Genomic DNA, 26494 nt, shown 5'->3' on the forward strand with positions numbered 1-26494 from the left:
TTCGAAATAGAGAAGCTTACTGGTATTAGATGGACTTAGTCAAAGCTTCGGTGCTCCTGAATAAAATAACACATATAATATCTTCATGCATTATCTATTACTGCCTGAATGGATTTTTGGTTGTAATGTTAAAGGCTTGTCTTTGACAGGTAGCAATAATTGAACTTATTTTGCATTTGGATCTTTGTTGCGAATCTTAGAATATAAGAACTTGTGTTACGTACACATTTGACGTAGGTATAAATTAGAGATAACAGAATATTTGGAGGCGGCGAGCTGGCAGAAAAGGTAGCACGCTGGGCCAAATGCTTAGCGGTATTTCGTCTGCCGTTCTGAGTTCAAATTCCGCCGAGGTCGACTTTGCCTTTTATCCTTTCGGGGTCGATAAATTAAGTATCATTTACGCACTGGGATCGATGTAATTGACTTAATTCCTTTGTCTGACCTTGTTTGTTCCCTCTATGTTTAGCCCTTTGTGGGCAATAATGAAATAAGAATATCTGGAGATCATTAATACCGATACACTTTCGTGTAGCCAGGAAATAAATTATATAATCCGATCAATTATGGTGAAGAAATGATTGGGACGCTGACTTGAATGAAACCTGCAGGTAAATGAGAAAAATGAGTCCTTGTCCCTTCAAAAATCTGTTTTTCTTTAGTAGCTTAAATATGTTTACAAAGATGTAATGCTTACACATTCATACTGACTCCAGACACACGCAGCTGCCTGTTAGAAATTTAGGAGAAGAAATAGCGATGAATTGATCAACTGCAATATATTTCGGATATTTAAAAAAGAAATCAGAAAGGACGTCACTTTTAACATATAATCGAGGAAGTTGACAGTTATCAATTTCTTATAATATAAAACAACAACAAGAAAAACATGAACAGCAACAACAAAAACAAAGTTTCATTCTGTCATGAAGTTTGCTAGTGAGTTTATGCATAATACCCAGGTTGAAGAACCTGACGGAATTTCGGCAACTGTTGATACAAGAAGTTGAAATCAATGGCAAAGCAAAAAACGTTTGAACAATTGGCTGATAGGTGGGAACAAACACCTCTGCATGGCAAATATGTGGCCCGTAGCAAACAAGCTAATGTAGACCAGAAGCACACCGATCAATGGCTACTGGACTCAGAGATAAAGGCATAGAGCGAACGCTTTATCTTAGCTGCACATGATCCGAGCTTATTGATCCGGAACTACCACGCTAATGTCGTGAAAAATGGAGTAGATCCAAAGTGCCGATACCGAAACTATGAGTTTGAAACAGTGGACTATCTAATCTCCGGGTGTAAGGTTTCAGCATCAGTGGAGTGTAAATCAGGACGGCATAATTAGGAAATATCTACGCTGGTTAATATGTCGGTATTATAAAATCAAAACTGCTGACAAATGGTACAAGTGCCAGCCTAAGGCAGTAACTGAGGAAGAGAATGTAACCATTCTTTGGGACTTTCCAGTATATATAGTCCGGACCATCAAAGATAACAAGCTAGATATTGGTGTGAAAACCAATACAATAAAATCTCTTTATGTTTTGAATGAGCATACCTTGCGATCATAAAATCTCGGCAAGAGAATAATTGATAAGTTCATGAAATATAAAGATTTGTTGACTGAAATCGAAAAGATGTGGCATCTCAAGACGGTTAGATTACCAATGATTGTAGGAGCGCTTGGAATGATAAAAAAGGAAGTGAAAATTATTTGAGGATGATGTCTGGCTTACCATACATGCAGCAAGTGCATAAGATTGTTTTAACTTGTATGTCACGCGTATTGAGAGAAGCATTGTCTCTGTGGATTTTCTTTCTTCTCTCCCCTTTATTTCTTGCTTTCTTTTTTTTTATATTTTTCCTTTTTTTTCTTTGTTTCCTTTTCTCCTCTCTGTTACTCCCTCTTCTTTTACTAACACATGGCTTCGTAAATGAACAATCTGTTGTGTCTATTTTAATCGCCTACCAATGTATAGAATGTGGTTCATTGCTCTAGTTGTCGGGAAGACACTCAGCATGAAATGGAAACAAAATTGAAAGAAGATACTACTACTACTACTACTACTACTACTACTAATAATAATAATAATAATAATAACAACAACAACAACAACAACAACAACAATAATAATAATAATAATAATAATAGTAATAATAATTCCTTCACCTATAGGCATAAAGATAGAAATTATTATGGAAGTAGTTCAGTGGACCACAATATTTGATCCATACTTTTGTTTTGATCGTCCTCGAAGGAATGACCGCAAGACCTCGGCCAAATTTGAACTCAGAACGTATTTCTTCCGACGCTTTAACGATTCAACTAGCTCAATCTTTTCCTTCAATCAGAATTTAGCAGTGCTTGAAGAAAAAAAAACAAAAGAACTGTATTTATAGGTACATATGTATACATTCTTAATGACAGAGAAATTTTGTTTCAAACAAGTTTAGAACAGATATGGTTCTTAATCTTGCATAGGCTAAAGCTTAGCTTTAAGGTCTTTCTTACCATATATGAAGGGAAAATATAAAAGTTGTGTAAAAATAACATGATATAAATTGGAAGCATGGCATTATTTCGTCTAGTCATCAATAAATGACGCAGAAAAAAATTCGATTACCGGTTGAGAAACTAAAGAAGATTGTATTATAAATCTATGGCATTACATAGACAACACTTGTTCTTATATCTGACAGGTTTCGTAAATCTTGGAAGCCGATCGGAATCAAGAATCTTACTTTTCTCACTGTTTTATGTGTCCTTATTAGGTTTTTCTGTTTTCTTTCTCACAGAGTATTAAGCAACGTGTCAACGCCAAGATAACTACCAGTTTAGAGCAAATACACACACACACACACACATTCATATCAAGATCTATTACATATAGTTATATATTATATTATGTTATATGACATTATGTAATACATACATACACACATACATACGCGCATACACATACGCATATACATATATAACATATTTATTATTCATATGTATGTGTATATATATACTGACATAGATACACACATGAACTCACACACACGCACACACGCATATAGGGTGGTGTTTACTTCGATTTTAACTTATCTTCTTTCGTTTATCCTACACTCGTTTGCCAGAATCAAATATACTTCTAACTTAACACAAAACAAGGCCCTCTATATATTTTATTTTAGTCTCTCAAGTTTTCTTTGATCACAGATATGTCTAAAATAATGTTTTTCAATCTACAATACTTGAGACACTGTACTTAGCATTAAAAAAAAATGTTTTTCCTTCTTATCACTCGCAAATTCACAGTATTGATTTCAGTATATATCAGTAGTGCGAATCCATATTTCAAATAAACTGATTACTGTATTATACTACTGCTATGTAAGTTTGGAAATAAATTCTATTTGTTATATCTATGTAAAATATACATATCAAATGTGAAAAATAGTGTATTCTTCACAATTTCGATATTTTTCTTTTACGTATATCTTAGTTTGAAAATTCAAAAATATAACGTCAGTTCGAAGAGAAAAATTTTGGCACTAAGATGTGAACTCTACTGTTACGAAATAAATGGAACATTATTGCAATAGTTTTGGTGTGTTTGAAATAGCAAAAATGATTATTTTAGGATATAAATGTTTGTTATATAAAAGAGCAATTCCTAACAAATAGGGATAAGTATAATTTCTAGCCTGCATAGCATACAATGAATATTGGTTTCAAATTTTGGCACAAGACCAGCAATTTCGGCGGAGCGATAAATCAGTTACATTGACGCGAGTGTTCAACTGGCATTTACTTTATTGACCTCAAAAGGATAAAAGTGAAATTCTACGGCGGCAGAATTTGATCTCAGAACATGATGATGAACGAAATGCAGCAAAACATGTTGGCCGGCGTGCTAAGAATTCTGCCAGCTCACTGACTTAATGATAATGAAGAAAATAATAATCGTCTCTCTTAAAGGCACAAGGTGTAAAATATGGGGGAGGTGTAAGGTGATAACATCAATCCTAGTGTGTAACTGGTACTTATATCATTGACTCTGAAAGAATGAAACGCAGAGACGATCACGGCGGCATTTGAGCTCAGAAAAATTAAGGAAGACGAAATACCGCTAAGCATTTCGCCCGGCGTGCTAATGATCTGCCAGATCACCACAACAATAATTATAATAATGATAATAATGATAATAATAATAATAATAATAATGATGATGATGATGATAAGAGTTTCAAATTTGCCACAAGGTCAGCTAATTCGGGGTAGGGAGATGAAATGCATACGTCGACCCCAGTAATCAAATAATACTTATTTCATCGACTCAGAAGGGATGAAAAGCAAAGTCGACCACGACGGAATTTGAACTCAGAACGTAAAGACGGACGAAATGCCACAAAATACTTTGTCCGGCGTGTTAACGATTCAGCCAGCTTGCCGCCTTAATAATAATAATAATAATAATAATAATAATAATAATAATAATAATAATAGTAGTAGTAGTAGTAGTAGTAGTAGTAGTAGTAGTAGTAGTAGTAATAATAATAATAATAAAACCTGTAAGTATTTGAGTCAGGTGGAATTAAACACAACGATATGAAAAGAAAGACAGATTAACTCCGGCGAGTGAGAAAAGTATTGACTCCAAAGTTGAATGTCAAAAACATAATTTCGGCAATAAAGTCGCGCGCAGTCGTAATAGTTCGTTAGTGGATAGAGGAGGAGCTAAATGAGTTGAACAAGAAGACAAGAAAGCCCTTAACGTTTCATGGATCCCACGGAGACACTGATTACCTATACACGAAGAGAGCAAATTGAGGAACGGGACTGGTAAGTGTGGTAATGTGATTGGTATGTATCATAAAAAAAGATCATCCGTCAACAGTAAAAACAATGTAAGGAAGTGACAAATCTTTGTAAAAACAACAATGAATATTCCTTGTCGACACATTCCGACTTCACTGCAAACTAACACTAACCTCGCTCGACTCAGAATTCTGAACCCTTGAACTCACTCGGATCATTACTATTTACACTTTATTCAGACCAGTCTATCTCTCGCAAGGTGTCGGACCAGTCTATTTCTCGCAAGGCATTCATCACATCTCCCTTTTTGAGATTTCGACTACTGCGAGAAAGTAGAATTAACTGCGAACTAGCATGAACTCCACTCAGCTCTGAACTCTGAACTCTGAATTCCTGAACTCACTCGGATCATTACTCTTTATACTTTACTCGAACCAGTCTATCTCACGATAGAGGGCCTCGTAACCTTCATCACAACAGTAAGTGTGGAAGACTGCGTACGTACCGAGTCCGGGAGATTAAGTCCATGCCGTCCAACAGCGTCGTTAGGCGCTGTACGGACCGGTAAAGGTGCTTGCGGTTTGGTTAGGACCAAACCTCTACGTGGACAAGAATTGGAACGATGTGACGAGCAGAGTAGCCAATCTCTCCCAGAAATGGGCTGCAAGGAAGCTGTCGCTGAAACACCGAGTGGAGTTGGCAAATGCATACATCACGTCCGTCATCTACTACCGCCTTGGCCGTCGTACCTTGACCTCGTTCGCGCCTTGCCAAATTGGAACACATCCTCTTTAAATTTGTAATTGAAATTGTAAAATGTGACATCTCAAAGTGGTTACAATACCAGTGATTATCGGAGCATCTGGAATGATAAAAAGGCATTGAAAATTTGACAATGATCCCTGACGTACTATCCCAGCAAGATGTGCTTAAGGTTGTTTTAACTGGTTTGTCACGTATTGAGAAGAAATTTGTCGATGTGAGAACTATCTCTAGGCATGTATTTTAAAATTAAATTTTCAAATTTACTTTCAAAACTTAAAATAGTTTTCTAATATTTTGAAAATTAACAGTCTGGAGCGTATATTTTAATGGCTTACTAATGTATACAGTGAATTTCTTTGTCCTGGGTGTCGAGAACACACTTAGCAAGAAATGGAATGAAGATTGAAAGAAAATCTCAATAATAATGACAATAATAATGATTACGATGATGATAATGATGATACTACTACTACTACTACTACTACTACTACTACTACTACTACTACTACTACTACTGCTGCTGCTGCTGCCGCTGCTGCTGTTGCTGCTGCTGTTGCTGCTGTTACTGCTGCTACTACTACTACTACTACTACCACCACCACCACCACCACCACCACTACTACTACTACTACTACTACTACTACTACTACTACTACTACTAAAAATAATAATAATAATAATAATAATAACAATGATAATAATAATAATAATAATCATCATCATCATCATAAACTGTGTAATCTAGTAAATTGCTAAACAAATGAATACACTAATGGAAACTTTTACGCGAAGATTATATGAAAATCAAAGAAATATAACATTGCTATTAACAACGATAATTCTAAAGAGGATGGTGGTTTTACAAACTTAACGAATCTCATGACAAATTGTTTTTGATGATATGTTGACATCTAGTGTTGATGGGATGAGTTGTATTGAAATTATCCTGATGTTTAGGAATACTTGAACAAACTGTTTTCATTTTCAAACAAAGAATATTATTATATGATTCAAAACTAATGATGGAGTTCACAAGCCGAAAAGTAATGGTCGGACTATGCAAGATATTTATAAACAGATATACTTGTCATATTGCAGTCCATGTACTGGACGAGAGGAAAAGGCAAAATCGATTCAAAATAATTATCGATATTTAAGTAAACGAACTTTAACGTTCTGAATGGAAATCCAACAGCAGATGACTTTATCTCAAAACCATTGATATTTCAGGCTCACCTTCAAATGAGAGGCATTGTTATGTTTTTGTTTGTGAGCGTTTATATATTGTACAAATATTTATTCGCACATATACATATTTGTGGCTGTGTGGTAAGTAGCTTGCTAAGCAACCACATGGTTCCGGGTTCATTCCCACTGCGTGGCACCTTGGGTAAGTGTAGCCTCAGGTCGACCAAAGCCTTGTGAGTGGAAGCCTGTCGTATGTATGTGTATATATATGTATATGTGTGTATATGTTTGCGTCTGTGTTTGTCCCCCCAACATCGCTTGACAACCGATGGTGGTGTGTTTAGGTACCCGTAACCTAGCGGGTCGGCAAAAGAGACCGATAGAATAAGTACTGGGGTTGATTTGGTCGACTGAAGGCGGTGATCCAGCATGGCCGCAGTCAAATGACTGAAACAAGTAAAAGATTAAAGATAGAAGATTAATATAACATCCAACTTACCACTGACAAAATTAGATCCCAAAACATTTTGTTAGAGACTGGAAAAAGGGATCTGGCAATCGGATAATATTAACAGAACTTGACGTTGTTTGAATATTAGTGAGTAAAATAAATTAAATTCACTGTAACTTAATCTTTGATAGATTAGTTAATACGTCTTTACATTAAAGTAACGATGCAGAAAAATGTAATAGGCGGAAAATGACTAACGTTCAAGGAGTCTATGGCACATGAACTCATTTCTACTTTTTACTCTTTTCTTCTTATTTTCTCTTATAGATTGACTGAAACCTGTTTATGTTGTCAAATCTTTCATAAGAAATCATTAATGTTTTTAAATTAATAATTTAAACACAAAAAAATACGATAGAATTCTCTGAAAGGAAAATTAATGGCTAAGTGGTAATAGGTTTGTCACTACATTTGATACGTCTTCATGTAATAAATATTGTGATGATAAAAATTTCGTAAACTCCGACTCGTAAATTGTAAAGAAACTTGGACATTTTAAATTCGCTTGCATGTCAGGTGCCAAGACATAATTTCTAACATCTCAAGCATGGTCTACATTAGGAGGAAATAATCGTAGTAGAAATGCAAATATTTTCCATAAAAATGAATTTAGAATCTAATGCTCAGATAATAGGACACGCTATCAACGCACACTGTCTCATAAACATGAGAGCAAATTACACAGAAATATGCAATACCCATGTGCTAAAAGAAATGTAAACCATGAAAGAAACGATAGTGAAGATGTATAATACCTCAATACGATAATAAAATGGGAATTTCACGACATGTTAACAGGAAATCGACAGTATCTCACATTTCTATCCTATTTAATAAATTTAATAAATCATATATATATATATATATATATATATATATATATATATATATATAATATATAGTTTTAGGGAAAATAACCAATTTTCAAGAACTCATCGATGAAAGTCCACTATCACATGTAGAAAAATTAATAATTAAGAGCACAATAAATGTGTATAATATAAAGTAAAGTAAATATCATAAGATAAATATTATTATATTATATTATATTATATTATATTATATTATATTTATCTTATGATATTTACTTTACTTTATATTATACTCATTTATTGTGCTCTTAATTATTAATTTTTCTATATGTGATAGTGGATCTTCATCGATGAGTTCTTGAAAATTGGTTAGTTTCCCTAAAACTATATATTTTATATATACTTTATCTATAAGGCTCAATTTAATTTTAATTTTTTATAAATTGATTTTAATTGAGATTTTTTACCTGTAATTTTGGATTTTGTCCCTAATATTATATATATATATATATATATATATATATATATATATATATATATATATATATATATACAGCAGCATCGCAAGATTGCATCGTTGGTAGGGTACGAACTATAAACTCTTATTATGGATATGTGAAACAGTATCCGATTAGCATATGAAACTTCATAAGAATGCGCTTTAAAAAAAGAAAACTCAAACTTGGCATGATTTAGAATATATTAACTGATATTTGAAATGCGATAACTGCTGCATTATACTAATGAGTTGTGCATATATATTCAAATTTGTATGAGATTTCACTAAAATCTGAATTTAATTATTGAAAAGATTCTGTATATGAATATATTAATGACCAATTTACATATACTTATAATATTCAAATAAATACGAATAACAACACGAAAACTGGAAAAGGCATGATAAATGCGCACATAATCAAGGCTGGAATCCAGTGACCTTACACCATAAGTGGTACTTTTGCCGAGACAAGAAATCTGTTTAAAACAAAATTTAGTTGCTTTTTTCTTCCTATTTCACTCCGTGAACAGAATACAAGACAGCTTTGAAGTAGAAAAGCATCACTACTTAGAAATAGCCGATGTATATTAATATCTGAATATACGAAGTAGTTCGGGGCGCGTCAGTGAGTCTATATTGATAGATGCACCGGCTGGGAATCTGGAATCTGGCATTTTATAATATTTTGTTGTATATTGAGATATACTGATTTAGAGGCTCCAAATATACTTATATGTGTGTATGTGTTGGTGCGTTTCTGTGTGTATTTGTGTGCTTGTGTGTGTGTGTGTGTGTGTGTGTGTGTGTGTGTGTGTGTGTGTCTGTGTGTTTGTGTGTGTGTGTATGTGTGCGCGTGCGCGTGGTAGACTGTTTATAAATAAAAATGCAGCTAACAAGAGCGACGAGTCACCAAATAGTTGAGATGATGGATAGACAGATAGATAGATTGATTGATATATTGCACAATGATATATATCACTATAATTCATCAGTACAACATGTGAGCGAATGTGTCATTATGTAACAGCAACTATATATCATATCATATCATGTCACTGGTGTCATAACCTGAAACGTTTTAGTCACAAATTGATTATATTCTCTGATTTTAAAGATGACCAACGAGCATCGAAAACATGTTTCAGATGAAAGATGAATAACAATTAGAGCAAAATATAGACTGGGAAATGTATTAAATATCATTTTTATATACCCCATTAATCATTTAGATTTTTGGCTATTTACTCTCTTCCGCTCCACTTGAGCCAGATCTCAATCTGGCTGCATCAGCGTATGATTTGGCAGGTACTTGATTATGGTAATATACTTAATTGAATATTTGCGCAAAACAAAAGATTTTTTTTGATAAATAGAAGATTAATTAGGTGTCTTGACCAATTAATATGCAGAAGAGTGATTGCATTATATACAACTGTGCACATCAACTGTACATATGCGTAAATGTATATATATATATACATACACGTACACACACATACACACACATTAAAATTTCGTATAAATACTTATCTGAAACATATTTTTTTATATTTGTACTGTTTTGGTTTCGTTGTACTTATTAATTAAATTCATTGTTTTCAATAATATTGAGCATTCTGATAAGGTCTTTACATAAATGAAATTGTTCCTTTAAAATTGCTAGTTGTTTTTTATGAAATGCATAGTACAATGTATATATATATATATATATATATATATATATATATATATATATATATATATACACACAGACACCCACCCAACCACCCATCCAACATACACACACAACCACCCGCCTAACACATACACACACATATATGTGTATCTGTATATGTTTGTATGTGTGTATGTTTAGGTAGGTAAGTATGTATCAGGATTTAAGATGATTCAAAATACTTTTTCTAGGTCAGTTGAGCTTCTTCAGACTCCTAATTCTAGACCCCTCTATCCGTTTCTCATATTTCTTATATCCACCTAATAGCCTTCAGTGCCTTCCCTATCGCATCCCCAAACAATTCCTCGTTGATTTTTCCGAGATTCCTTAAAAATTCGTCAAACCAAGCAAACGCTAAAATAATTTCCTAACAAATTGTGCATTACTTGAAAAGTTTTAAAGGGTAAATGTTAAACAAACAGATACAATGTTGAAGCATTAAGCTTTTAACCATTATTTCTATATTGGAAACACATTTGAGACTGTCAGTTTCAGACGTTAATTTAGTAGCTATCATCTTCGGACGAAACCTTAATAGCTTTCTCTCTTTATTTTCACATTTCTCTCAGTTTATTAGTTTGTGAGACTACCAGTCTCTCTTTCCAATTGCATGTTTTAACCTTGAAATGAATTGATATAAGTTAATAAGCAATAATATTTCTCTAGCGGCAATATTACATTATATTAGTTATATATATTACATTATATTAGTTAAAATTCTGTGAACGATATATTAGAAGTAACACAAATTTTAATGGCAGTAGCTGTTGAATGTGCGTCAGCAATATATCTTCACAGTAGTAATACATGTACTAATACCAAAACTATTAATGTACCTACACCGGCTAAAATGAATTACGATATTTAATTACATCCATTTACGTTTAAGTTTTATTCTCTCCGCGGTTTCATTTATCCAGTATTCTATAAAATAGGTGTCAATCATGTAATGTCGATCTAATCGTGTATCATCACTTCCTTCAAAATGTGAGACCGTATGCCTCAAATAACGACAATATCAGCGGGATTTGAAATCAGACCAGCAAATGAACATGCAGCATGTATTATTGTATATTCTGAGACCAAATCGCGTCAATGTCCAATTTCTATTCTATCCTTCTGGGCGTGATAGAATAAGCAACAGTTCAGATAAGAATTAATGTCATTTGAATCGACTACACTGTCCTGTAATTTAGACTTTGCGCCTAACAAGTTCTTTCTCCCCCCCTCTCTCTCTTTGTCACTCAGAATGCATACATTTATCATCTCTCTCTTGTGTTTGGCGGAGATACACACACACTCACATACTTATATATAAAATACAAATATACGACAGGCTTCTTTCAGTTTCTGTCTACCAAATCCACTCACAAGGCTTTGGTCGGTCCGAGGCTATAGTAGAAAGCACTTGCCCAAGGTGCCACGCATGGAAATGAACCTGGAACCATATGGTTGGTAAGCAAGCTACTTACCAGACAGCCACTCCTGCGCCTGCTTGTTCTGTAGTCAACTTTAACTTGTCACGCTGAGATCAATAAACAACTACTATGCATACATATCTAATTTATTCGTTTGATTTTATTCGGCCTCTATAAATGGGTAGTATTTACGAGCCGAAATAATGCCGTAATATGAATAGATTGAGAGCACAAGACGTAAATTGACTCATCTAATTGGTATTTGAAAGCCAAAGGGAAAGAACGGTGGATACATGTATAAAGTGATGGCAAATAACAAGGCAGTATTTATTGTACGTTAAAAATAAAGAAGAATATTTTCAGAAAACAAACAATAGCAACTTGGTTCTATATAAGACAAATGATTGCAATTATGTTTCAATCTCTGATATCAGTTATTGTTAATGATGATTTCTAAAATCATTAAACTCATTATAAGATATGAAATATGTCTTCAAAATATTTTTGTGCATCGATCTGTGATCATCATCACGTGCCTTCCCCCAGAAAATATAATTAGTAAAGGTAAAATAAAATAAAATGGATTCGAAAGAGGAACCTTCATTTAAAATTTGGGGTTACTAATTCTCTGATTGTGGAGGCGCGTGGCTTAGTGGTTAGGGTACCAGCATCATGATCGTAAGATTGTGATTTCGATTCCTGGACCGGGTGACGCGTTGTGTTCTTGAGCAAAACACTCCATTTCACGTTGCTCCAGTCCACTCAGCTGGCAAAAATGAGTAACGCTGCGATGGACTGGCGTCCCGTCCAGCTGGGGAACACATACGCCATTGAAAGCGGGAGACTGGGCCCATGAGCCTGGCTAGGCTTTAAAACGACGCATTTATTTATTTTTTTAATTCTGATTCACTACATGCGTCAATAATAGAGTGAATAACATCAATTTTTTAGGCATTTCTCGAAAATAGAGTCCAAAGTTTGACTCCTACCTTGTACTGTGTATCTATGCTCTCCGGAATAGGACCCTTGTAGAAGATAGATAAAATAAATATATCATCATATAAAACCAAATCGTAGTTAAGATGTTACGTATATATTCTTTTATTCTTTTACTTGTTTCAGTCACTTGACTGCTGGAGCACCGCCTTTAGTCGAACAAGTCGACCCCAAGACATATTCTTTATAAGCCTAGTACTTATTCTATCGGTCTGTTTGCCGAAACGCTAAGTTACGGGGACGTAAACACACAAACGTCACTTGTCAAGTGATGGTAGGGAGACAGAGACTCAGAGACACACAAATATAAACACACACACACACACACACACACACACACATATATATATATATACACACAACGGGCTTCTTTCTGTTTTCGCCTATCAATTCCACTCTCAAAGCTTTGGTGGGCCCGAGGCTATAGTAGAAGACTCTTGCCCAAGGTGTCACGCAATGGGACTGAACCCCGAACAATATGCTTGGAAAGCAAGCGTCTTATCACACAGCTACATCTATTTTTTGAAAATTCATTATGAAGATTTAGGCTAATATTTTGAAATATGGTTTTATAAAACAACTATATTTCAAATTATAACAAACATAATACTGTCGACCGATTCTTACAAAACAGAAAATAAAAGCCAGAAAACACGCCCACGCAAAGAAATGTTGGGAATACAGTTTGAATATAAGACAATCGCAGTTAAGCAGCGAATGCAATTTGTATATCTGAAACATGTATGTAAGTTGATGGATATCAATATAAGAAGAAACATTCCTTGCGGTATTTCGCTACATCAACTTTGCCGTTTGTAGTTTCGATGTTGGTAAAGTAAACAATTAAGTAATCGAATCGTGTTAAGAATTTGTCTTCTTTCACCTACAACTACTGATCTTGTGCCAATCTTAGAATCACTATATGAAGACATCTAGGAATGCAGAGTTGTCGTGTCTACTATAGGAAAACTAACGTGCTAATTTACGGGTACGTAAACACAACAGCATCGGTTGTCAAGCGATGTTGGGGGAGGGGGGGGCAAGCACGGACACACACACACACATATATATATATATATATATATATACGACAGGCTTCTTTCAGTTTGCGTCTACCAAATCCACTCACAAAGCTATGGTCGGCCCCAGGTTATAGTAGAAGACACTTGCCCAAGGTGCCACGCAGTGGGACTGAACCCGGAACCATGTAGCTGGTAAGCAAGCCACTCACCACACAGCCACTCACCACACAGCCACTCACCACACAGCCACTCACCACACAGCCACTCACCACACAGCCACTCCAATGCCACAATAAAGTACAAATTTAATTAGAATTACAACTTATAATCAGGACTAATGATTTGTTTAAATTGCAATTGGCCATACTTTCAAGGTGAATGAGTAAATTCAGTGTATTTGGAACCCTGTGTATTATTGGATCTTATTTTTATTAGTACCGGATTTAGGAGCTCTGTCATTGTCTTTTGCATAATTTGTAGCAAAATGTAGAGAAAGAGTTAAATAGAAACAACACTTCTATGTGCCAGTCAGTCGAAATCTTTCCCCTTTGATGCAGTCTGTGATGTCTAATTGTGTAGTACAAGTACATTCCAAAGACATGGGACAGTATTCAGTTGTGGGTTTTACTTCTACTTTCTGGAAAGTTAGTAGTTCGCGAGAGCTGTATCTAAAGAAGATAACTCTTCATAAAGCCTTTTTGTCTATGTTGAGGATGTGCCTTCCTCAAGAGAGATCCTCGATGATGATACGATTTAGCATCCGTTGTGATCGTGAAAGTTCTAGTTTTGAGTGTCCACTTTTTGAGAGATTCGATAATATTCCCTTGAGATATGTAGTGACATTGTCATTGTACCGTAGGAGGGGATAAAATTAGCAATGCTCCAACGGAGGTTTCCAAGGTGTCTGATTATGAACGCAGCACAGATTTGGTGTGTGGTATTTAGGTTTCCTGAAGATGACACATCGGTGCAGAACGTAAGGGAGGAATAAAGTGAGTGTGGCATCATCTTTGTGTGAGTGAGAGTTGTTGAAAAAGCACAGCGTCATTTTAAGCCACCATGGATCGGATTTTAAATTCGTCCGTGCCAATTTCCTAATTCTAGCCTCAAATCCATAAGATTCTGGTGTACATTCTGTAATGGTCGCATAATATGAACTGGATATAGCAAAACACACATATGCATCATATGTGAGATTAATAGAAACAACAATTTATTCTTATACACTTATACACTGGAAATGTAAAGTTATGAAATGAAGTGACACAGAGAATTTAATGTGGTACTCCATCACGTCTGGCACTGTACCACTTTATGATATCGCATTATTGATCAACAGCCATAGCAGCATTGTACTGTAGAAGATATATTTATACTAGTAGGATTATTAAACGTAACATAGTTTTGGACGTTTTATTCGTATAAATGTTATTATGAATGGGTTGAGGTTGCAGTAATACAATAAAATTTGTGTTAGACTAGACTACAGCAAATGTAAAAATTATATGCTCAATTAGGTTAGCGCAAACATAAATATTTTAAAACCAATATTAATTTAAGCATTACTTGCCAAGCATTTCAGTTGCAATCTATTTAAATCAACTTGTATGAACAATTCTAATAATCAGAAAATACAGTGGTCGCCGCTTTGGTTTCATTTTCAATGCTCTGTAAACTAAGTTAGTTCCATCGAAATCGGCATTTTTTATTGACACAGAATTTAGAGACAGTCTTCTTAGTTTTATATTTAGTTCACGCAATCATCTCTATTGAATGATACTTGCTAGTGTCTTTAGAATATTTTCATCCTATTTGTGGCCTTGTGTCACTGCAAGAAATCTTTAGCATGTGGTTAGTTCATCAATACTCGATCGTATAGTTCTCTAGACTTATTCCATTCATAACCAACCCGACACTGCTTCAGAAATTTCTGTGGTAGAAATGCATAAATGAAGAATAACAGAATGAGCAGAGACCCCGGAGGGATAAATGGGACCAGGATAATAAGTAATAGAAGCCTTCTATTGTAGTTATACTCGCTATAGCAATTCTGTCTCTAGTTTCATTCAAGTCATAAATTATGGTAGATATCATTTGAACAAACAGTGATGGCGTGGAATTCAATCCATAATAACTTCGTTGCGAAATAAATCCTTAAAAAAAAAAACATTGGTGCCTGCGCCTTGTTACACATATTAATTAGTCTTTTGTTGGCTTCAGTTATTGAGCATCACATTAAATAGATTGCAATCAATGATATCTACGCTAGTAGTGATTTCAATTTCGTACTTGTTTTATGATTTATTTTAATTATAGAATGGACAGCACAGACACACATGTAAAGAGACGCAGATCGATGCACCGATTGTACTAACGCAAACGCCGCCTGCCCCCCCCCCCCTATGTGTATGGTGACATACTATATACACTCCATTACACATAGCTTTATATGCTTCGAGATTCACTGTTGCAACAAGACATATATATGTACATATATACACACATACATACACACACACACACACACACACACACACACACACACACACACACACACACACACACACACATATATATATATATATATATATATATATATGTATAAACATAATTAAGGGATCAGCAAGCATTTGCTTCACCCTTTTAATTTGTAATAATTATATATATATGTATGTATATATATATATATTAATGGCATTATTGTACATAAATGCATCAGGCTGTCCGTCCTAGTGTGAGGCATTTATGCATAGTAATGTCCTTAATATAAATAGATATATTTGTAGGGAATAATTAATAAATTTTTCCCTTATGAGGTTTTTCACGCTAACTACTTGATAGATTCTTATAAAGATTTTATCCTATATATATATATATATATATATATATATATATATATATATATATATATATATATATATATATATATATATATATATATATATATATATATATATATATATATATATATATATATATAAGGCTGCAATCAGAATAATTGTACTTTCAAAGACAAACGTTGCAAAGCGTTTAGAGTGGAGTAAGAACCTACAGAATTGGTCCTTAGAGCAGTGGAATAATGTTATTTTCTCGGACGAGTCATCCTTTACCTTATTTTCAATCACCGGAGACAGCCAAATGAAGCATTTGTCACGTGTGAAGGTGGCCAAAAGAAGCATTTGACCCAGACTGTTTTTCCAACTGTTAAAAATGGAGGAGGATCTGTGATGATCTGAGGTGGGGGCATATATTGGAAGTCTGCCAACCCAATGGCTTACCTTCTTGTCAGAATCAATAGTTAAGACTATTTAAGCATTTCATCTGATTAAATTCATCCTATGGTTGCGGAACTGTTTCCTGAGAGAAACGCAATCTTTCAGGATGATAATGCACCAATTGAAACAGTTAAAGTTGTTACCGAATGACACGAGGAATATTCTGGTGAAGTTGAACATCTTATCTGGCCACTATAGTCCCCAGATCTCAATATTATTGAACATTTATGGTGCATTTTAGGAAAACAATTAAAGAGTCAATATCCTCCACCATAATCACTAGAAGAACTAGAGACTATTTTAGCTGAAGAATGCACAAAAATTCCTTTGGAAACAATCAAAACATTGTACGAGTCTATACCTCGTAGAATTCAAGCTGTAATTACGGCCGAAGGCGGTCCTACCTCATATTAAAATAAATTTATTTGAAATTTTAAGTTGTTACCATTATTTTGTCCAACCCTTGTATATATATATGAGTATGTGTGTGTGTGTGTTATTTCTTTACTACCCACAAGGGGCTACACACAGAGGGGACAAACAAGGACAGACAAACGGATTAAGTCGATTATACCGACCCCAGTGCGTAACTGGTACATATTTAATCGACCCCGAAAGGATGAAAGGCAAAGTCGACCTCGGCAGAATTTGAACTCAGAACGTAGCGGCAGACGAAATACCGCTAAGCATTTCGCCCGGCGTGCTAACGTTTCTGCCAACTCGCCTGTGTGCGTGTGTGTGTGTGTGTGTGTGTGTGTGTGTGTGTGCGCGTAGATTGATAGATAGATAGACATATGTATAGATGTAAGTATATGTGTGCGCGCGTTTATGGATTTGGTGTGTCCGTATGTATGTGTTTCAACATGGTCTGTTTTGCTGAAGATGGAAACACTTAGAGTTAACGTTGCATATACATTCACAAACACATATACAGTAAGTACATATACGCTTATACACACAAGTGTATATATACCTAAATAATAAGTTTGGCTTGTTAGCAAATTTTCAACCGAAAGGCAAAACTATATACGTCACTAAAGCAACCGAGGGCGCTATACATCGCCAGTATTGCTAGAAATAAGTGTCAAAATAATTCATGACCGCAATAACGCACCACCATCGTATTTACTGACAATGGAAGCAAGCTCCATAAGCAACGGACATAACCAGATCAGCAGTGATTTCGCATTTACATTAACGCTCGTCAGTGGCTCTCACCGGAACTTTGGGTTAAACTCAACTCAGCTTGTCAGCTTATAAGATCACCGTAGAAATCATGTGCTGACTTCATAAATGGTAAGGGTGTAAATTACAAGTTATAAAGAATATGTGTGTGTGCATGTGTGTTTATGTGTATGTGTGTGTGTGTATGTTTGAATGTAATGGTCGTCGTACATATGTCCTCTACCAAAATCAATTTCCACTGTTAAGTTACTGATCAACGGAATAAAATTGTGTTTGCGCTGTGACGAAACGAAATATTCAACACTTCGATACTTAGATTCAACAATGCCGATACTTAGATTCATAGATATATAACTGTCATGTGCAGTGCATTTCATAGTTGTTAGTCTTTTTTTGAATAATGGATTAGTATCAGTACGAACAAAAAATCCTATTTTATCTTCGAATCGATTATTTACAAGGCAAAGAAATAGAAAATTGCCGTCAGCCATTTAAGTAATTTATTTTAAACCTCAATTACTGTATTCACTGCTCGAATATATACATACATGTGATGCGATGAAAAATATATGAAAATTTGATAAAAAAATATATATATGCAACAATTTATAATACATGACATGCTCTTCTCAAGCATTTAAAATTGACTAAGTCAGTAGTTGCATCAAAGGACTCTGAAGCACTATCAACTATTAGCTCTAGTGCCAAACGGCGTGTTGAACTGGCCACCCGCAGAGAAATATTTGTAATACTGAACACACATACCTGTATATCTGTATGTATATATATATATATATATATATATATATATATATATATATATATACACATACATTTGTTGGTCTTCAACAGTGAGTACATAATTGTATCTGCGTATGTATTTATATCACACTATGTATTTATATTCATCCGTGTATGTTTTCTGCTATAATATACCTGGTGAATGAAATGAGATTCATGTGAAGAATTGTCATGGAATTGTTATTTACTATTCGATCAATTTCCAGTGAAATAATTTGCAAAATAGGAAGAAAAACAACACAAAAATTCATAGAATTTAACGAGTATCGCTAAAAGTGTGTTTTTTTGTGCATTTATACTCACAAATATAATACGTACACGCATACACACAAACATATATACATGCATACATACATACATACATACATACATACTCACACACACACACACTTGTATATTTTATGTTTACCTATCTATCTATCTATCTATCTATCTATCTATCTATCTATCTATCTGTTTATCAGTCACTCTATCTATATAGCTGTTTACATATATATGTACGCAACGCAGATATATTTGTGTATCATAACACATTAACATATATTTGTAATGTACACACACACACACACACACACACACACACACACACACACGCACACACACACACACACACACACATATATATATATATATATATATATATATATACCTGTGCGTGAGCAAACGCACACGTATATCTATTTGTCTATCTATCTATCTCTATATAACAAGGGTGGCTTTTTCACAATTTTACAATCCAAAACCCGAAATATTGTTCATTAAAGTGATTGAGGGCACTAGTCAGCACCAGTATTGCTAGAAATAAGAGTTAAAACAACTTATAACCATAAGCAGTACTTATGTTAATGACAAGGATGACAAGCATCCTAAGCGCCCAGGCTTTGCCAGATCACAGTGATTTTGCATTTTTATTAATGCTCGGCTTTGACTATCACATGACACCTTGCGTTAAACTCATCTCACCTTGTCAGTGTATAGTATTATCTTAGAAATCATACGCTGATTTTTTAAACGGTAAAAGTAAAAACTATAATAATGGTGGCTTGTTTGCAATCTTAGAACCAAAGAGCATAAATTTATACGTCACAAGAATCGCTTATCTAAATGACTCACAAGGGAAGCAAGCTCCCTCAGCACCCAGGCATTGCCTGATTACAGGGATTTCGAATTTTTATTAATGCTCGTCTGTGAGTCTTACCTAGCGCCTTGGGTTAAACTCAACCCGCCTTTTCAGTTTATAAGATTATCGTAGAAATCATACGCTGATTTCCTAAACGGTATTTCTAGCAATACTGTTGCTGACTAGTGCCCTCACTCACTTTAGTGACAAGCTTATAAATGAACAAGGAAATGCTATTCGAAAAATATAATAGTAACTGTATAATCATGGAAAATTCGTTTTGAGGTACAGGAGAATATAACAAATTATTTGTGTCTAATGGCTAAAATGACGCACTCGCCCGCCACAATCTGTGTAGTTTAATGAACATGCCAGAAAAATATGTATCTGAAATTATATTCGTGAAGCAGCCTAGAGGAAGAAGTGCATGTAGAAATATAGATTGGCAAAAACAGGATTTACTTATTTAAGCAATACTGTTTTAATAATTTTTCTCTGCATAATTATGAAAATAAATATTCTTCTGAATATTCTGGTAATGGTTAAATTATCGTAATTACTTTTAAAGCTGAATCATTGCAGAGAATACAAGACTGATGGAAACAAGGGTAGAAGGTATCCTTTAACTGGAGACCAGTTCTTAATAGTTGTAATAGGTTAAACTCGGTTTAAACCACGAAGAACTGGTTATAATTCGTGGTGGTAGTTGTGTTAGAAAGAATGATAGATAAAGTATTTCACAAAATTAGGTCACAATAGAATTTGAACGAAGAATGCCAGGAACAAGAAGAAATACTGCAACAAGTACCGTCTCACATTTCCACCAGCTCACCTCATTAGAATGGCTCTTTGTCTTTCGATCCCAGACAGGTTAAAAACAGAACTGTTTTCACCAGGATTTGGACTCATTACGCAATAAACTGGAATAAATCACACCAGACATTGGGTGTCCGATGCTCAAACGACTCCTCCAATACAATACGTATAAATGCGTTAAATGTTAACTAAATGATGTTCATTAAATGTTAACTAAATGATGTATATTTTATTAATTAAATATATCAATTAAAAACTTACTATTTGAAAAGTGAGAATACTCTAAAAAAGAAACGTTTAATTAACTGCAATATATTTAGTGGCATCACCTGCATTAACCAAAGGCTGATTATGCTGATTACTTTTCAACAAAAGCAGAGTGGTCATAGTAATATTTATACTGTATCTCAAACGGTAATATGTGATGTAAGGAAAATATGTAAAGGCTAGGATCAGAAGAAAAATATATTCTTACATATAAACATGACCGCATAAATCATCATTACAGTTGTCAAATTTTCATTTTGGTGTCTGATGCCTCTAAAACAAAGAACATAAACGTTCAGTTTAAAAACCTGTGCTCTGTGACTACAATGAATATATTATAAATCCGACTTAAATACATCAAACTACATGCACGGAGCACAATCTCCATGGATTCTTGAACAATAACATATGGCGTCGTATGAAGTATAGAAATGTTATGCATCATTGTGACGTGCTGCTATAAATCCTGAACCGACCGGAAGAAAAACAGCCCATTCAGCAGATCAAGCCGTAAAGACAAGTACACGTATATATACTTGTCTTTATATATGTAGACACAGACTATATATATAAATAACTATGTATATGTAGACACAGACACGCATAAATATTCACATACCCACATATATATATATTAACACACTCACGTATAGACAGAGAACAAAACGGCGCAGTTCAACAAAACAAATCAAAGAAGAGATCAATGCGCTTACAGAAAGATACATATAAACGCACGCTCACAGACACATATACACATACATACACACACGCACGTACACATACACAGAGGCTCACATACACAGTCCGACACGTATACATTCATATTCTCATGAACAGAAAACAAAGGAAAGTAGAAGGAATCAAAGGTACACAAAAGTTTGATATTTATAATATAATTAATAACAATAATACAAACAAATAATGGTTTCTGTATTGTCTACAGAGTCCCATCACATAAAATAGAAAAGATTTTGTGCCAAAAAATATTACAAAACATAATACTAATAAAATATATTTTATCTAACTGTCTGAGAACAGTTTGACCCTGCATATGTTGCTAAGCAGATACAGGTGTTACCATTAGCACAAAATGTGCGTGTGGAAGAAATAACCGAATAAATAAAATATTTCTCTACTAATACATAAGCTTCGTGTTCGAATAGTTTGCTGTATATTTACAAGGCGTAACAGGACATGTGAAGAACCTTCGACAGATTCTTCTTCGAACTCCCACATGCTAGTTACGCAGTCCCTGACTTAGTATTTATAACACTTAATCAGATTTTCTGGAATAATATCTGTCAGAAAAGTGCTTAATAAGCCACCAAATTAAGTACATTTGTAGAAACAGAAATGATATCTCTATACCTCGTAATCGTAGAATGGATTATTTTACAAAGATGAAATACAAAACACTTGGATGTTAACATCGATGTTTTATTCGTTTTGTCTGATTGGAGACGCAGCACCGTTGGCTGTGGTATGCCTTCTCCAGTCAGCGAGATTGCTGCTCTTAATGTGACGCCAACAAAGTTATAAGTTAACGACTGCAGGGAACTGTTATTACGCAGAACGTCGTGAAAGATGGAATACTGCTGCAGAAGTATATTGTACAGTGGTGATGACGAGGCCTGGGGTTGTAGACACAGTATTAATGACGAAACATGAGAATAGACGAATGGATCGAATTTCTGAGCGTGATATCATATCCAAAATGATTTTAAAAGGCACAATATGAAAATTGATAAAAAGTATATTAAGCATGAATCCATAGAGAGAACTGCTCTTTAAAACCAACTGGATTGCAACAAAACACTGAATTTATAATTAGTGGAGAAATATCTTCGATTCTAAACGTATAAGGCTCATTTACATTTTCATCCAATTTATTGAATGACATGACAACTCAGTACAAATTGAACAGATGAAGATGAAGTTGAAACAAAAAGTTGCAGTATTTTATGGGAGAAGGAATACCATTCCCTATCGTTGTCTCAATCATGCCTTACCCAATGGCTCTGTCGGTCTGGGGCAAGTGTAAAACCATCGAAACAGAAAATACTAAAATACAGACGTCAAAAAGAGAAATATCATTAGTGCGGTGCAAATATAAGTAGTAAAATGAAAATTTGCATATAAATGAATAGATATATAAATAAATATAGAAACAGATAACCAAAGGACTTGAGTAAACAACGGTAAAACAATAGCAACAAAAACAAAAGGAGATGCAAAAAATAAGGGAATCATAAAAAGACGGAGAAAGGGAGAGTTGGCAAAAACTTCAAAGTAATCGAAGCATTGATAGATATAATATTGGAGTAGAAAATTAATTTCCCTGTAGTAAAGATTTATCTGGTTAGGTGTCCATCCATATGAATATATATATATATATATATGAATCTCTCTCTCCCCTTCTGAGTATATATATATATATATATATATATATATATATATATATATATATATATATATATATATATATATATATAGATATATATATATATATATATATATATATATATATATAAATGTATATAAATATATATGTATGTATATATATATAAATATATATATATATATATATATATATATATATATATATATATATATATATATATGTATATAAATATATATATATATATATATATATATATATATATATAATATCATATATATATATATATATATATATATATGTAAACATATATACATGCATACATATATACATACATACATACATACAAATATATATATATATATACATATACACACACACACACACACACACACATATATATATATATATATATATATATATATATATATATATATATATATATACATACATATACACATACACATAGGTGTATGTGTGTTAATGTATTAATGTATAAATACATATTTATATCTATAAACACACACACAAACACATGTAGATAGGGATAGCTAGATCAATATATGCACGCACACAGAAATATATATATAAAGAAAGAGAGAGAGAGAGAGAGAGAGAGAGAGAGAGAGAGAGAGAGAGAGAGAAAGAAAGAGAGAGAGAAAGAGAGAGAGAGAAAGAGAGAAAGAGAGAAAGAGAGAGTGCGAAAACTGAAAAACTAGTTATAAATATATGTATATATATATATATATATATATATATATATATATATATATATATATATATATATATATATATATATATACATATACATATACATTCGCACACAAATACACACACGCAAGAAGCAGATCGACATACACACGAATATATATATATATATATATATATATATATATATATATATATATATATATATATATATATATATATATATATATGTATGTATATACTTACATAAATCTACACTCCAAAATATACATATAGATTGTCCTTCCATAATTAAAATAAACAATAAGAAAATATTAAAAAAACAAAACAAGAGTAACTATAGAGCTTTGTTAGAGGAGATAATAAGTCTGATATAATAAACAAACAGAATATTTCATGAAATTAAACAGAAGTATGCGATAATAGTAAAAGTTTGATGTTTTGAATATTAAAGGAACAATGCTTATGTCTGTTGGTGAATAACATACATACATATATGCACACACACACACACACACATACACACACACACACATATATATATAAATATATCTATTTATATATATATATATATATATATATATATATATCACTATATATCAATATATATATATATATATATATATATATATATATATATATATATATATATATATGCAGAGAGAGAGAGAGAGAGAAAGATACATATATATATATATATATATATATATATATATATATATATATATATGTATATATATATATATATATATATATATATATATATATATATATATACAGAGAGAGAGAGAGAGAGAGAGAGAGAGAGAGAGAGAGAGAGAGAGATATATATACATGCATACACATGAACATGAAAACACATTATTACACTAAGAATTATATACATATCACTATATGCGGGCCTTTTCTTTGTGATTATTTTATTGGGTGCGTCTGTAAGGTTATTGGCAGATATGTATATATGGATATACATACATAAACTGTTTTAAATATATATATATACGTGTGTTCGCTGTGAACGCGCATGTGTTTTTGTATGCGTGTCTGTTTGAAATATAATAATGTTAGTATAGTAAAGTGACGAATAAGAACAAACATTTATTGATGAAAAGGCTCAATAATGTGTGTAGAATCGAATGCATTATAGAAAGAACAAACGCACATACAGCTACACACACACATCTATAGAAACAACCACACATAGCCATGTACGCATCTTTATGGGTGCATGTGTTTATGTGTGTATATGTATATATATGTATATATATATATATATATATATATATATATATATATATATATATATATATATATATATATATATATATACATATATATATACATGCATATATATATGTATATATATATATATGTATATATATATATATATATATATATATATATATATATATATATACATGCATATATATATATATATATATATATATATATATATATATATATATATATATATATATATATATATATATATATATATATATATATATATATATATATACATATATATATACATGTATATATAAACACGTACACATAAACTCGAACAGACACACAGACACAATACACGCACACTCAAATATATAGGCTGTGTGTTTCTTAGCAGGTATTTGTGTAAGCGTGTAATACTTGTATACATGAAAGAATAGCAGCACGCCATGTCTATATATTCAGTATATTCAATTATGCATAAAATGATTCACGTATAATTAATTACCTTTGAAGTAAAGGTTAGAAAAATAACTACACACTGCGTTTTTGTTATCGTGCCACTCTCTTACTCTCTTTATATTTTACATGTAATAATAAATGTATGTAAATATTTGCATGTATGTGCGCGAGCATTATAGGAATCTGTGTATGTATGTATGTATGTATGTATGTATGTATGTATGTATGTATGTATGTATCTGTCTGCCTCCGTGGCTGTATATCTCTCTATATGCTTCTATGTATGTGCGTATGTGTCTATGTAAAAAGTGTTTTAGTAAGAGAAGATGGATTGAACAGGCTTTATTACAAATTACCACAATTGTTACAGCACATGAGTATTAGTTGGTAATTGCTGAAATTTGCATTATATACATCATGGCCTTAATACTGTCCAACAATAACTATACATACGCACGTCTTCAGATGAGTATGGTCCAAACCACTGATGTATA

The sequence above is a fragment of the Octopus bimaculoides genome, chromosome 3, assembly GCF_046866305.1.
Source record: "Octopus bimaculoides isolate indiv1 chromosome 3, ASM4686630v1, whole genome shotgun sequence".
Lineage (NCBI taxonomy): Eukaryota > Metazoa > Mollusca > Cephalopoda > Octopoda > Octopodidae > Octopus > Octopus bimaculoides.